At 38.1% G+C, this 13535-nt stretch overlaps 2 non-coding genes across 2 annotated transcripts; both read left to right on the top strand.

Annotated features, from left to right (window-relative positions):
* Positions 1 to 546: 546 nt before the first annotated feature.
* LOC130971427 (small nucleolar RNA R71) lies at positions 547 to 654 on the top strand. The gene has a single exon (XR_009082647.1). It is a non-coding gene; the product is annotated as a small nucleolar RNA R71 (small nucleolar RNA).
* A 5438-nt stretch (positions 655 to 6092) lies between these two features.
* On the top strand, positions 6093 to 6200 carry LOC130972504 (small nucleolar RNA R71). Its single transcript, XR_009083667.1, has one exon. It is a non-coding gene; the product is annotated as a small nucleolar RNA R71 (small nucleolar RNA).
* Positions 6201 to 13535: the final 7335 nt, after the last annotated feature.

The raw sequence follows: 13535 nt of genomic DNA, 5'->3' as shown, positions 1-13535 counted from the left end.
CTGTTGCTGAGAAGATGATGGAAAAGGCTTGCCATTGCTAAACCTGTTTCTTCCACCATTATTGTTGTTGAAACCTTGTTGAGGTTTCTCTTGATTCTTCCATGAGAAATTTGGGTGATTTCTCCATGAAGAATTATAGGTGTTTCCATAGGGTTCTCCTAGGTAATTCACCTCTTCCATTGAAGGGTTCTCAGGATCATAAGCTTCTTCCTCAGATGAAGCATCCTTAGTACTGCTTGGTGCATTTTGCATTCCAGACAGACTTTGAGAAATCAAATTGACTTGTTGAGTCAATATCTTGTTCTGAGCCAGTATGGCATTCAGAGCATCAATCTCAAGAACTCCTTTCTTCTGACTTGTCCCATTGTTCACAGGATTTCTTTCAGAAGTGTACATGAATTGGTTATTTGCAACCATTTCAATTAGTTCCTGAGCCTCTGTAGGCGTCTTCTTCAGATGAAGAGATCCTCCAGCAGAGCTATCCAAGGACATCTTGGATAGTTCAGAGAGACCATCATAGAAAATAGCTATGATGCTCCATTCAGAAAGCATGTCTGAGGGACACTTTCTGATTAATTGTTTGTATCTTTCCCAAGCTTCATAGAGGGATTCACCATCCTTCTGTCTGAAGGTTTGGACTTCCACTCTAAGCTTACTCAATTTTTGAGGTGGAAAGAACTTTGCCAAAAAGGCATTGACTAGCTTTTCCCAAGAGTCCAGGCTTTCTTTAGGTTGAGAGTCCAACCATATTCTAGCTCTGTCTCTTACAGCAAAAGGGAATAGCATCAGTCTATAGACCTCAGGGTCTACCCCATTAGTCTTGACTGTGTCACAGATTTGCAAGAATTCAGCTAAGAACTGATGAGGATCTTCCATTGGAAGTCCATGGAACTTGCAATTCTGTTGCATTAGAGAAACTAATTGAGGTTTAAGCTCAAAGTTGTTTGCTCCAATGGCAGGGATAGAGATGCTTCTCCCATAGAAGTCGGGAGTAGGTGCAGTAAAGTCACCCAGCACCTTCCTTGCATTGTTTGCATTATTGTTGTTTTCGGCTGCCATGGGTTCTTCCTCTTTGAAGAATTCGGTCAGGTCCTCTAAAGAGAGTTGTGCTTTGGCTTCTCTTAGCTTTCTCTTCAAGGTCCTTTCGGGTTCAGGGTCAGCTTCAACAAGAATGCCTTTGTCTCTGCTCCTACTCATATGAAAGAGAAGAGAACAAGAAAATGTGGAATCCTCTATGTCACAGTATAGAGATTCCTTGAGGTGTCAGAGGAAAAGAGAAATAGAAAGAAGAAGGAGAAGAAGAATTCGAACTTTACTTAGATAAGGTTCGAATTGTGCATTAAGAAGGAGTAGTACTCCATAAATAGAAGGATGTGGGAAGAAGGAAGAAGATTTTCGAAAATTCAACTAAAAAGATTTTGAAAACATTTTGAAAAACACTTAATTGATTTTCGAAAATAAAAGTAAGAAAGAAATCAAGTGATTTTTGAAAAAGATTTTTAAATAAGAAGTTAAAAAGATTTGATTGAAAACTTATTTTGAAAAAGATGTGATTAAAAAGATATGATTGAAAAGATTTGATTTGAAAACAATTTGAAAAGATATGATTTTAAAAATTAATGACTTGCCTAACAAGAAAAGATATGATTCAAACATAAAACCTTCCTCAACAGAAAAGGCAAAAAATGTTCAATCAAATCATTAATTGTTAGTAAGTATCTTTGAAAAAGGAAAGAAATTGATTTTGAAAACATTTGATTGAAAAGATATGATTTGAAAAAGATTTGATTTTGAAAAACTTTGAAAACTTGAGAAAAAATTGATTTTGAAAACAAAATCTTCCCCCTTTGCCATCCTGGCGTTAAACGCCCAGAATGGTGCACATTCTGGCGTTTAACGCCCAAACTACTACCCTTTTGGGCGTTAAACGCCCAACCAGGCACCCTGGCTGGCGTTTAAACGCCAGTCTGTCTTCTTCACTGGGCATTTTTGAATGCCCAGCTTTTTCTGTGTGATTCCTCTGCAGTATGCTCTGAATCTTCAATTCTCTGTATTATTGACTTGAAAAGACACAAATAAAAAATATTTTTGGATTTTTAATAATGAGGAATAATCAATATGCAACTAAAATCAAATAACAATGCATGCAAGACACCAAACTTAGCAGTTTGTATATATGGGAAACAACAAAACACTCAAGTCAATAGAATTCAAAGATTAAAACAAGAAAATCATCAAGAACAACTTGAAGATTAATGAAGACACATGCATGAATGCAGTAAGAACAGAAACATGCAATTGACACTAAACTTAAGCTGAGACTCTAGACTCAAACAAGTAATATTTTTGGATTTTATGCTTTTGTAATTTTTTTTTTTTGGTTATTTTTCGAAAATTAGGTGAAAAGGAAAATAAAGGTATCAAAATTCTTAATGAGAATTCCAGGAATCATGCAATGTTAGTCTAAAGCTTTAGTCTAAAGGAATTAGACATAGCTAGCTAAGCTTCAGCAAGACATTGCATTCAAGAGCTAAATTGATGATGATCAATCAGCTTTGGTGATGATAAGAACATCACCTTGAAACACTAGAATTCATTCTTAAGAACTCTGAAGAAAAATAATACCTAATCTAAGCAACAAGATGAACCGTCAGTTGTCCATACACAAGAACAATCCCCGGCAACGGCGCCAAAAACTTGGTGCACGAAATTGTGATCAATACTTTTCAAAACATAAACAATCCCTAGTAATGGCTCCAAAGACTTGGTGCTCAATACCATGGCATAAACACAACTTCGCACAACTAACCAGCAAGTGCACTGGGTCGTCCAAGTAATAAACCTTACGCGAGTAAGGGTCGATCCTACGGAGATTGGTTGTATGAAGCAAGCTATGGTCATCTTGTAAATCTTAGTCAGGCAGACTCAAATGGATATGGTGATGAACGAAAATAACATAAAAGATAAAGATAGGGATACTTATGTATATCATTGGTGAGAGCTTCAGATAAGCGAATGAAGATGCCTTCCCTTCCGTCTCTCTGCTTTCCTACTGCCTTCATCCAATCCTTCCTACTCCTTTCCATGGCAAGCTCGTGTAGGGTTTCACCGTTGTCAGTGGCTACCTCCCATCCTCTCAGTGAAAGCTAATGCTCACGCACTCTGTCACAGTACGGCCAATCACCGGTTGGTTCCCCCCTACTGGAATAGAATCCCTCTTTTGCGTCTGTCACTAACGCCCAGCAGGTTATAAGTTTGAAGCACGTCACAGTCATTCAATCATTGAATCCTACTCAGAATACCACAGACAAGGTTTAGACCTTTCGGATTCTCTTGAATGCCGCCATCAGTTCTCGCCTATACCACGAAGATTCCGGTCAAAGAATCCAAGAGATATTCACTAGAGCCTCGTATGCTTGTAGAACAAGAGTGGTTGTCAGCCACTTTGTTCATGAGTGAGAATGATGATGCGTGTCACAGATCATCACATTCATCAAGTTGAAGAACAAGTGATATCTTGGACAAAGAACAAGCGGAATTGAATAGAAGAACAATAGTAATTGCATTAATACTCGAGGTACAGCAGAGCTCCACACCTTAATCTATGGTGTGTAGAAACTCCACCGTTGAAAATACATAAGAACAAAAGTGATCATTGGTTTCGACCCCAAAGAGGGAACCAGAAGAACCAAGATGAAAATACAATAGTAAAAGGTCCTACTTATAGAGAACTAGTAGCCTAAGGTGTACAAAGATGAGTAAATGACATAAAAATCCACTTCCGGGCCCACTTGGTGTGTGCTTGGGCTGAGCAATGAAGCATTTTCGTGTAGAGACTCTTCTTGGAGTTAAACGCCAGCTTTTATGCCAGTTTGGGCGTTAACTCCCATTTAGGTGCCAGTTCCGGCGTTTAACGCTGGAATTTCTGTAGGTGACTTTGAACGCCGGTTTGGGCCATCAAATCTTGGGCAAAGTATGGACTATCATATATTGCTGGAAAGCCCAGGATGTCTACTTTCCAACGCCGTTGAGAGCGCGCCAATTGGGCTTCTGTAGCTCCAGAAAATCCACTTCGAATGCAGGGAGGTCAGAATCCAACAGCATCTGCAGTCCTTTTCAGTCTCTGAATCAGATTTTTGCTCAGATCCCTCAATTTCAGCCAGAAAATACCTGAAATCACAGAAAAACACACAAACTCATAGTAAAGTCCAGAAAAGTGAATTTTAACTAAAAACTAATAAAAATATACTAAGAACTCAACTAAAATTACCAAAAACATACTAAAAACAATGCCAAAAAGTGTACAAATTATCCGCTCATCACTCCATATGATCATCATCCTAAAAAAACATAAAATAACAATGAAAAATGAAAATTTAACATAGGTAAGAAAAAATTGGGTTGCCTCCCAATAAGCACTTATTTAATGTCAATAGCTTGACAGCAAGCTCTCATGGAGCCTCACAGATTCTCAGAGCATGGTTGTGGCCTCCTAACACCAAACTGAGGGTTTGAATGTGGGGGCTTGATTTGACTCTGTATTGAGAGAAGCTTTTCATGCTACTTCCCCATGTGTACAGAAGGAGATCCTTGAGCTTTAAACACAAGGTAGTCCTCATTCACTTGAAGGACCAACTCTCCTCTGTCAACATCTATCACAGCTTTTACTGTGGCTAGGAAGGGTCTGCCAAGGATGATGGATTCATTCTTATTCTTCCCAGTGTCTAAGATTATAAAGTCAGCAGGGATGTAAAGGCCTTCAACCTTCACTAAAACATCCTCTACAAGTCCATAAGCCTGTTTCATGAATTTGTCTACCATCTCTAGTGAGATTCTTGCAGCTTGTACCTCAATGATTCCCAGTTTCTCCATTACAAAGAGTGGCATGAGGTTTATGCCTGACCCCAGGTCACACAGAGCCTTCTCAAAGGTCATGGTGCCTATGGTACAAGGTATTAAGAATTTTTTGGGATCCGGTTTCATCTAAGGTAATGTCTGCCTAATCAAGTCATTCAATTCATTGGTGAGCAAGGGGGTTCATCCTTCCAAGTCTCATTACCAAATAAATTGGCATTCAGCTTCATGATTGCTCCAAGGTACTTAGCAACTTGCTCTTCAGTAATATCTTCATCCTCTTCAGAGGAAGAATACTCATCAGAGCTCATAAATGGCAGAAGTAGGTTCAATAGAATCTCTATGGTCTCTGTATGAGCCTCAGATTCCCTTGGTTCCTCAAAGGGGAACTCCTTTTCGTTCAGAGGATATCCGATAAGGTTTTTCTCATTGGGAATCACATCCTCCTCACTCTCTCCAGGTTCAGCCATGTTGGTCACGGTTATGGCCTTGCACTCTCTCTTGGGATTTTCTTCTGTATTGCTTGGGAGAGTGCTAGGAGGAGTTTCAGTAACCTTTTTACTCAGCTAACCCACTTGTGCCTCCAGATTTCTAATGGAAGATCTTGTTTCATTCATGAAACTTAGTGTGGTCTTAGATAGATCAGAGACTATGGTTGCTAAGTCAGAACGACTCTGCTCAGAGTTCTCTGTCTGTTGCTGAGAAGATGATGGAAAAGGCTTGCTATTGCCAAACCTATTTCTTCCACCATTATTGTTGTTGAAGCCTTGTTGATGCTTCTATTGGTCCTTCAATGAGAGATTTGGATGATTTCTCCATGAAGGATTATAGGTGTTTCCATAGGGTTCTCCCATGTAATTCACCTCCTCCATTGCAGGGTTCTCAGGATCATAAGCTTCTTCTTCAGAAGATGCTTCTTTATTACTGCTGGATGCAGCTTGCAATCCAGTCAGATTCTGAGAAATCATATTGACTTGCGGAGTCAATAATTTGTTCTGAGCCAATATGACATTCAGAGTATCAATCTCAAGAACTCCTTTCTTCTAAGTTGTCCCATTGTTCATAGGATTTCTTTCAGAAGTGTACATGAACTGGTTATTTGCGACCATTTCAATGAGTTCCTGGGCTTCTACAGGCATTTTCTTCAGATGAATAGATCCACCTACAGAATGGTCCAATGACATCTTGGATAACTTAGATAGACCATCATAGAAGATACCTATGATGCTCCATTCTGAAAGCATGTCAGAAGGACACCTTCTGATCAATTACTTGTATCTTTCCCAAGCTTCATAGAGGGATCCACCTTCCTTCTGTTTGAAGCTTTGAACTTCCACTCTAAGCTTACTCATCTTTTGAGGTGGAAAGAATTTAGCCAAGAAGGCATTGACCAGCTTTTCCCAAGAGTTCAGGCTGTCTCTAGGTTGTGAGTTCAACCATATACTAGCTCTGTCTCTTACAGCAAAAGGGAAAAGCATAAGTCTGTAGACCTTAGAATCAACTCCATTGGTCTTACCAGTGTTACAGATTTACAAAAATTCAGCCAAGAATTGATGAGGATCTTCCAATGGAAGTCTATGAAACTTGAAATTCTGTTGCATCAGAGAAACTAATTGAGGCTTAATCTCAAAGTTGTTTGCTCCAATGGCAGCAATAGAGATGCTTCTCCCATAGAAGTCGGGAGTTGGTGCAGTAAAGTCACCAAGCACCTTCCTTGCATTGTTGTTGTTGGGTTCGGCCATGGCTGTTTTGTCTGCATCCTTTTTGAAAATTTCTGTCAGGTCCATCTCAGAGTATTGTGTTTTAGCTGCTCTTAGCTTCCTCTTTAAGGTCCTTTCAGGTTCAAGATCAGCTTCAAAAAGAATGCCTTTATCTTTGTTCCTACTAATATGAAAGAGAAAAAAACAAAGAAAGTATGGAATCCTCTATGTCACAGTATAGAGATTCCTTGATGTGTCAGAGGAAAAGAAGAATAGAAGGATGAAGTAGAGAGAGGAATTCAAACTTATAGAGAGAGAGGGGATTCAAATTATCAAATGAGGATAAGTGTTAGTGATTAAATATAAAGAGATGAAAGAGAGAAGAAATTTGAATATTGAATAAAAGAAAAAGGAAAAATATTTTTATTTTTATTTTAAAATTAGTTAGTGTTCGAAAATTAAGAAAGGAATAAAATAAAATTATAATTTAAAACAATTAGTTAATTAAAAAGATTTTTGAAAAAAATTGTTAGTGCTTTTCGAAAATTGCAGAGAGAAAGGTAGTTAGGTGGTTCTGAAAAAGATAAGAAATAGTAATTAGTTGAAAAAGATTTGAAAATCAATTTTGAAAAGATAAGAAGTTAGAAAAGATTTTTGAAATCAAAATTTAAAAAGATATGATTGAAAATAAATGATCGAAAAATAATTTAAAAAAAGATTTGATTTTTAAAATTGATGACTTGACTAACAAGAAATTAAAAGATATGATTCTAAAATTCAAATATTGAACCTTTCTTAACAAGAAAGTAACAAACTTGAAATTTTTGAATCACAACATTAATTGTTAGCAAGGGTTTTCGAAAATATTAAAAGAAAAATGAAAAAGATTTGATTTTGAAAGAGATATGATTGATAAGAGAAGATATGAAAAAGATAAGATTTTAAAAAATTAGTTTTAAAACTTGAAAAATCAAAAAAGATTTGAATTGAAAACAAAATTACCTCATTGATGCTATCCTGGCGTTAAACGCCCAGAATGGTATCCATTATGGCATTTAACACCCACTTGGCTACCTCCTTGGGCGTTAAACGCCCAGCCTGGTACCCTGGCTGGCGTTTAAACGCCAGAAATCCTTCTTTACTGGGCGTTTTGAACGCCCAGCTTTTTCTCTGTGATTCTTCTGCTGTATGTTCTGAATCTTCAATTCTCTGTATTATTGACTTGAAAAGACATAATTTTGAATTTTTAATGATGAGAGAGAAAAACAACAGAATAAAATTAAACATGAAAAACAAAGATCAAAACAAGGAATGCATGCAAGAACACTTTGAATGTCAAGATGAACATTAAGAAACATGAAAACAAAGATCAAAACAAGGAATGCATGCAAGAACACTTTGAATGTCAAGATGAACATTAAGAACACTATGAAGATCATGATGAACATCAAGAACATATTTTTGAAAATTTTTAAGAAAAGAAAGACATGCAAGACACCAAACTTAGAAATTTTCATACTAAAGATACTAACAATTTGAGAATGCACATGAGAAACAACAAAAGACACAAAACCAGAGAATTTAAAGATCAGACAAGGAAAATCATCAAGAACAACTTGAAGATCAATGAAGAACACAAGAACACACTTTCGAAAAATGCAAGAAGAATAAAAACATGCAATTGACACCAAACTTAAAAATTGACACTAGACTCAAACAAGAAACACAAAATATTTTTGATTTTATGATTTTAAAAATTTTTTGTAATTTTTTGAAATTTTTTTTAGAAAAACGAAAAAGAAGAGAAATTTTTTTTTGAAATATTTTTGAAAACTTTTTTGAAAATAGAACAAGAAGAAAATTACCTAATCTAAGCAACAAGATGAACCGGTAGTTGTCCAAACTCGAACAATCCCCGACAACGGCGTCAAAAACTTGGTACACGAAATTGTGATCACACTTTTCACAACTCCGTACAGCTGACCAGCAAGTGCACCGGGTCGTCCAAGTAATACCTTACGTGAGTAAGGGTCGATCCCACGGAGATTATCAGCTTGAAGCAAGCTATGGTCATCTTGCAAATCTCAGTCTGGCAGATTCAAAAGGTTATGGGGTTTTGATACTTAAAAGATGAATAAGACATAAAATAAGATAGAGATACTTATGTAATTCATTGGTGGGAATTTCAGATAAGCATATGGAGATGCTTTGTTACTCTTGAATCTCTGCTTTTCTACTGCCTTATCCAGTCCTGCATACTCCCTTCCATGGCAAGCTGTATGTTGGGGGATCACCGTTGTCAATGGCTACCGTCCATCCTCTTAGTGAAAATGGTCTGGCTACGGGTTACGTAGTGCTAATCATTTGTCGGTTATCGATCGTGTCGGAATAAGATCTATTGATCCTTTTGCACACTGTCACTGCACCCAACAGTCACAAGTTTGAAGCTCGTCACAGTCATCCCATCCCAGATCCTACTCGGAATACCACAGACAAGGTTTAGACTTTTCGGATCTCAAGAATGCTGCCAATTGATTCTAGCATATACCACGAAGACTATGATCTCACGGAATGGAAGGCTCTGTTGTCAGGAGAGGCAACCATGCATCGTGGACTAGGAGGCCAAGAGATACACACTCAAGCTATCACAAATAGAACGGAAGTGGTTGTCAGGCACGCGTTCGTAAGTGAGAATGATGATGAGTGCCACGGATCATCACATTCATCAGGTTGAAGTACGAGTGAATATCTTAGAATAAAAATAAGCTTGAATTGAATAGAAGAATAATAGTACTTTGCATTAATTCGTGAGGAACAGCAGAGCTCCACACCTTAATCTCTGAGGTGTAGAAACTCCACCGTTGAAAATACATAAGTGATGAAGGTCCAGGCTTGGCCGAATGGCCATCCCCCTAGACGTGATCAAGAGATCAAAAGTGATACAAAGATAGTCTTCAAAATGATTTAAGGTCTCCCGATGAAAATACAATAGTAAAAGGTCCTATTTATGATGAACTAGTAACCTAGGGTTTACAGAAATAAGTAAATGATGCAGAAATCCACTTCTGGGGCCCACTTGGTGTCTGCTTGGGCTGAGCATTGAAGCATTCACGTGCATAGGCTTTTCTTGGAGTTAAAACCCAGCTCTGGTGCCAGTTTGGGCGTTTAACTCTAGCTTTTATGCCAGTTCTGGCATTTAACGCCAGAAAAGGGTCTTCAACCGGTGTTTTGACGCAAGTTTGGGCCATCAAATCTCAGAAAAAGTATGGACTATTATACATTTCAGGAAAGCCCAAGATGTCTACTTTCCAACGCAATTGAGAGCGCGCCAATTGGGCTTCTCTTGCTCCAAAAAATATATTTTGAGTGCAGGGAGGTCAGAATCCAACAGCATCTGCAGTCCTTTTTCATCCTCTGAATAAGATTTTTGTTCAGGTCCCTCAATTTCAGCCAAAAAATACCTGAAATCACAGAAAAATACATAAACTCATAGTAAAGTCCAGAAATGTGATTTTTGCATAAAAACTAATAATTATATACTAAAAACCAACTAAAAATTATACTAAAAACTACCTAAAAATAATGCCAAAAAGCGTATAAATTATCCGCTCATCAGCGTGCAAACAACCCGTTCCCTGACTCTCTAGACACATATCCTACATTGTCAAAGGCTCCTGAATACAAACAAAAAATACCGTATCCTCAGAGACTTCAGAAGGCTTCCAAAGAAAAGCAGTTCTCTAAATTTTTAAATGTCTTCAAAAAGCTACAGATCAGCATTCCATTTGTAGAGGCTCTTGAGTAAATGCCTCTCTATGCTAAATTTATGAAAGAATTATTGACCCACAAGAGGAACTGGAAGGAACAAGAAAAAGTGGTTTTAACCCAGGAATGCAGTGCCATTATTCAACATAACCTTCCTAAGAAGATGCCAGATCCAGAGAGCTTTGTAATTCCTTGCACCATTGTAGATGTCACCATTCAGAGAGCTTTATGTGACCTTGGAGCTAGCATCAATCTCATGCCACTTTCATTAATGAAAAAGCTTCAAATTGAGAAGGTAAAACCCACTCGTATTTCTCTTCAACTTGCTGATCTTTATATTAAGTTACATGTGGGTGTTGTTGAGGGTTTACTTGTTAAAGTAGGACCATTCATCTTTCCTATTGATTTTGTTATATTAGACATGGAAGAGGAGTTAAAATCCTCTATTATACTTGGTTGACCCTTTTTAGCTATAGGTAGGGCTCTGATTGATGTACAAAATGGTGAATTAACCCTGAGGGTCAATGAAGAACAGGTGGTCCTTCAAGTTTTTGAAGCTCTCAAGCACCGTAATAGTTCTAAAGGGTGTATGAAAATAGATGTTATTGAACCACTTGTTCAAGAGGTACTGAAAGCTGAGGTGCTTGTTGACATTCTGGATCCTATCTCTGAGTATGAATTAGTTGAAGTTGATAATTCACCACCCCAGAAGACTATGGTTCACATGCTTAAAGCAGAGGAGGAAGCCCCCAAGCTTGAGCTCAAATCTTTACCTCCTTCTCTGAAATATGTGTTCTTGGGTGAGAATGACTCATATCCAGTGATTATTAGCTCTTCCCTGAAGCCTGAAGAGGAAGAAACGCTTATTTCAGTGCTCAAGAGCCATAAAACAGCTCTTGGGTGGACCATTAGTGACTTGAAGGGGATTAGTCCAACCAAGTGTATGCACAAGATCCTCCTTGAAGATGATGCTAAACCAGTTGTGCAACCACAAAGGAGACTCAATCCAACCATGAAAGAGGTGGTCCAAAAAGAGGTAATGAAATTATGGGAAGCAGGTATTATTTACCCTATTTCTGACAGTTCTTGGGTAAGTCCTGTGCAGATAGTTCCCAAGAAAGGAGGGATGACAGTGATCAAGAATGAAAAGAATGAGCTTATTCCTACGAGGACAATCACAGGATGGAGAATGTGCATAGACTACAAGAGGCTCAACATTGCTATAGGGAAGGATTATTTCCCCCTGCCTTTCATTGATCAAATGCATGAGAGGTTAGCTGGTCATGCTTTTTATTATTTTCTAGATGGATATTCTGGATATAATCAAATTGCAGTGGACCCTCAAGATCAAGAGAAGACAGCATTCACATGTCCCTTTGGAGTATTTGCCTATAGAAGAATGCCTTTTGGATTTTGCAATGCTCCAGCAACTTTTCAGAGGTGTATGCTCTCAATTTTTCTGATATGGTTGAAAAGTTTATTGAGGTATTTATAAATGACTTTTCTGTTTTTGGTAATTCTTTTGAATCCTACCTTAAGCATTTATCTCTTGTCTTGAAATGGTGTCAAGAATCAAACCTTGTTTTAAATTGGGAAAAATGTCATTTAATGGTTACAGAAGGTATTGTTCTTGGACACCGGATTTCAAGCAAGGGAATTGAGGTTGATAGAGCAAAGGTGGAGGTAATTGAAAAATTACCACCACCAACTAATGTTAAGGCAATCAGGAGTTTCTTGGGTCATGCATGATTTTATAGAAGATTTATAAAGGATTTTTCTAAAATTGCTAAACCTCTAAGCAACCTGTTGGTTGCTGATGTTCCTTTTGTCTTTGATGCTGGTTGTTTGCATGCTTTTGAAACTCTGAAAGCAAACCTTACCTCTGCTCCCATTATAGCTCCCCCTGACTGGGATCTACCATTTGAATTAATGTGTGATGCTAGTGACTTTGCTATAGGAGCTGTTTTAGGACAGAGGCATGGTAAGCTTGTACATGTCATATACTATGCCAGTCATGTGCTAAATGATGCCCAAAAAATTACACAACTACAGAAAAGGAATTACTAGCTGTTGTGTTTGCTATCGATAAGTTTAGGTCCTATTTAATTGGTTCTAAGGTTATTGTTTATACTGACCATGCTGCTCTGAAGTACCTTTTAACCAAATAGGACTCTAAACCAAGATTAATCAGGTGGGTGTTACTCTTTCAGGAGTTTGATATTGAGATAAAAGACAGGAAAGGGTCAGAAAATTAAGTAGCTGACTATCTCTCTAGAATTGAGCCTGAAGCAGGAATACAAGCACCCACAGCTGTAACTGAGACGTTTTTGGACGAGCAATTGTTTCTCATTCAGCAGGCTCCATGGTTTGCAGACATTGCAAATTATAAGGCCATGAATTATATCCCAAGGGAGTATAGTAGGCAACAAGTGAAGAAGTTATTGACTGATGCAAAGTACTACATTTGGGAGGAACCATACCTTTTTAAAAGGTGTTCAGATGGAATCATCCGGAGATGTGTCCCAGATGAAGAAAAACAGCAGATCCTTTGGCACTGTCATGGTTCTGAGTATGGAGGTCACTTTGGTGATGAAAGGACAGCTACAAAGGTCCTTCAGAGCGGGTTTTACTAGCCGACTGTCTTCAGAGACTCAAGAGCATTTGTAAAACACTGTGACAGATGTTAAAAAGCCACAAATCTCCCTGCCAACCATGAAATGCCACAGCAGGGGATCCTTGAGGTCGAGTTGAATGAGCTTCATGAATTCAGATATTCAGCTTATGAGAATGCCAAGCTCTATAAGGAGAGAACCAAGCTACTGCATGATGAGAAGATTGCCATCAGAGTCTTTGAGCTAGGACAAAGAGTGCTTCTATATAATTCAAGGCTTAAATTCTTTCCCGGGAAGCTGAAATCCTGGTGGTCAGGACCATTTGTGGGTACCAAAGCTTCACCATATGGTCATGTGGAAATATAGGAAGAGAATTCTGACAGAAAATTTACAATGAATGGCCAGAGGTTGAAGCACTATCTTGGAGGTGAGATTGATCGCCAGAGGTCCACACATCTGCTGAACTAGTAGAACTGACCGTCAAGCTAGTGACGTTAAAGAAGCGCTTGTCAGGAGGCAACCCGATAATTTCGTATCCTTAGTTAATTTTTTTGTAGTAGTAGTTTTCTTGCTTATTTGATTTTTATTGAGTTCTTACTAATTT

Source organism: Arachis stenosperma, chromosome 3 (assembly GCF_014773155.1).
Source record: "Arachis stenosperma cultivar V10309 chromosome 3, arast.V10309.gnm1.PFL2, whole genome shotgun sequence".
Lineage (NCBI taxonomy): Eukaryota > Viridiplantae > Streptophyta > Magnoliopsida > Fabales > Fabaceae > Arachis > Arachis stenosperma.
Note: the sequence above shows the minus strand (reverse complement) of the source record. Positions and strands in the feature narration are given on the sequence as shown.